At 38.1% G+C, this 2517-nt stretch overlaps 1 non-coding gene across 1 annotated transcript; it reads right to left on the bottom strand.

Annotated features, from left to right (window-relative positions):
* Positions 1-2143: 2143 nt before the first annotated feature.
* Positions 2144-2250, bottom strand: LOC142173137 (small nucleolar RNA R71). Its single transcript, XR_012702569.1, has one exon. It is a non-coding gene; the product is annotated as a small nucleolar RNA R71 (small nucleolar RNA).
* Between the last annotated feature and the right edge of the window lie 267 nt (positions 2251-2517).

Genomic DNA, 2517 nt, shown 5'->3' with positions numbered 1-2517 from the left:
TGTGTTTTGCGCCTTGTAGGAGTGATTTCGAGTTATGTAGATGTTGTGGAGCTAATTCAAGCTATTTGGAGCTTTGAAGTTTAAGTAAAAGCCCAAGGGATTAAGCTGGGATCGTGTTCGAGGGCCGAGGACCAAGTCTGGACATCAAAAATCAAGATTTGAGTTGTACTCTAAGAAAAGTACACAACCGCGGTGCGTGGAGTGGTGCATGGTGCACCGCGATTGTGCAATTCCTACCTGCCTACAAATTGTTAGCTCCCTGATGAATCCTACTAATGCCCCGCATGGCGCGTCGCCCCATGCGGCGCGCCTGTAAAATTTTTACATAGTTATTTTCTTATTTCGTCTAGGAAAGGTGATTTTGTCTAGGCCCGACCCTACTTGGTATAAATACATGGAAAACATTATATTTTGGACTTTTGACATACTTTAGACCTACGAAAGCTAAAAAGGAGTTGGAAGAACTAGAGCACAAGGATTTCATCATTCCTTCCTCACTCAAGACCCGACTTTGGATCAAATTTATGTTTTCCAATACTTTAAATTTTTTTTTTGTTATGAATTTCTCCATGTCTATGGAGTAGTTCCCTTTAGGGTCTGATGGATTTGGTGTCTTGATGATTGTTTGTGGATCATAACTCTAGTTTTATGTATTGAATTGTTTTGAAAGATTTAATTCTTGCATCTATATTCACTAGTTCATGTAATCGAGAGAGGCATGACTTGTGATATCTTTGCATTATATTGTTGGTTGAGTTCATAGATTCTTCTAAATAATCGAAAGAGGCTAGCTGAATCCTTGATTAAACCTTGTTAGGATAATAATCGAAAGAAGTTTTCCTAAAGACCAATCCACTACGCATTCTTGCATATCTTCACGTGCTTAAAATTGGTTCATCTCGTGAGGTTAAGACTTAATAAAGAGAGGAGTTTTTGCTGAACATTTGAACTAATAATTGAGTGAATTCGAGGGACTCACGTAAACATTAGAAGTGAATTGTCTATAGTTAGATCTAGAGAAATTATCTTGCACCTATCCTATCAAAACCATATCTTCTCCCATTGATAACCTTATTTACTTATTCTTTGTCTCGATAGTCACTAGTCAATAGCTTTTAGATTCGTAGTTAATTTTAGTTATTAATCATATAAATCTCAATTGTTGATCCTCATGGATCGCAATCAAGCTAGAAACTCCGAGAACACTGTTTAAATCCAATCCTTGTGGATACAATATTATACTATACTATACTATCTTTGATTAGCGAGCATAATTGAAGTGCGTGTTTTGTGCTCGTCAAATTTTGGCGCCGCTATTGGGATTGGCAATCAATAGTGTTTGAAATAGTTTGTCGTGCTAATTCAAGAACTTTTTCTATTTATTTTATTTTCCTTTTTACGATTGGTGTTCTTTGGTTGTGCGCAGGTTATAGGTTAAGATTGGTGCATGACTCGAGCTTCTGCAAAAGAAGTGCTACCATACTAGCCAGAGTTAGAAACAAAACTACGACAACTGAGGAAGGAAAGAGATCTCACCGATAAGTTAGAAAAAGTTGGGCAACTCTCAACCCAAGAAATTATGGCCGGAAACGGTGATGATAATGTAGATTTGGCTACAAGAGAGGCATCCCAACAATGAGAAAAAGCTACGTGGGATGTTGAGAAAGCAGCTATTAAAGCTGCACATACTATCTATGAAGAAGATAGGGGTCACAGAATTAATCATTATCAACCCTTGGTTGCAGACCAGTTTGGAAATATAACTCCCATGCTTAGGAGACCACATGGCGATTATGCTAGACCAGTTTACAATCAAGGATTATCAAGTGTTAGGCCACCTCCAATTACAGCAAACAATTTCGAGTTGAAGCAAGGGTTGCTTCAAACCATTCAGAACCGATGTGTCTTCAGAGTAAAGATGAATGAAAATCCAAATACACATCTTATGGACTTCGAGGAGTCTATGAACACCTTTCAATACAATAGGGTGTCACAAGATGCAATGTACTTAAGGGCGTTCCCCTTTTCACTTAAAGATGATGCGAAAGAATGGCTTCGAAGATTTCCCAATGGATCGATTAGAACCTGAGAGGAGATGACCATAAAATTCCTTGATAAATATTTGCCTTCAGCTAAGACGGGCATGATTAGAAGAAAAATCCATAACTTCTACTAGAAAGAGACTGAAACTATTTTTGAAGCATGTGAGAGGTTTAAGGAGATAGTTAGAAAGTGTCAACATAGCAGAATTGAACTCTGGATGCAAATCCAGGACTTTTGGGAAGGATTGACATCGGGGTTGCATAGAACATTAAACAATGCAGTTGGAGGCCCATTGACGAAGAAGACTCTAGAAGAGATAGTTACAATTCTTGATGAGTTATCTGAAGATGCCAACCAGTGTCCCTCTGAGAGTGCTAAAAGAAGAAGATCAATTGGTGTTCATCAAGTTGATGCTAATACATCTGTGCAGGTACAACTTGATTCTATGGCTAAAGAAATACGAAAGTTGACCTT

This window comes from Nicotiana tabacum, chromosome 18 (genome assembly GCF_000715075.1).
Source record: "Nicotiana tabacum cultivar K326 chromosome 18, ASM71507v2, whole genome shotgun sequence".
Classification (NCBI taxonomy): Eukaryota; Viridiplantae; Streptophyta; class Magnoliopsida; order Solanales; family Solanaceae; genus Nicotiana; species Nicotiana tabacum.
The sequence above is the reverse complement of the archived record's forward strand: the minus strand, read 5'-3'. Positions and strand labels throughout refer to the sequence as shown.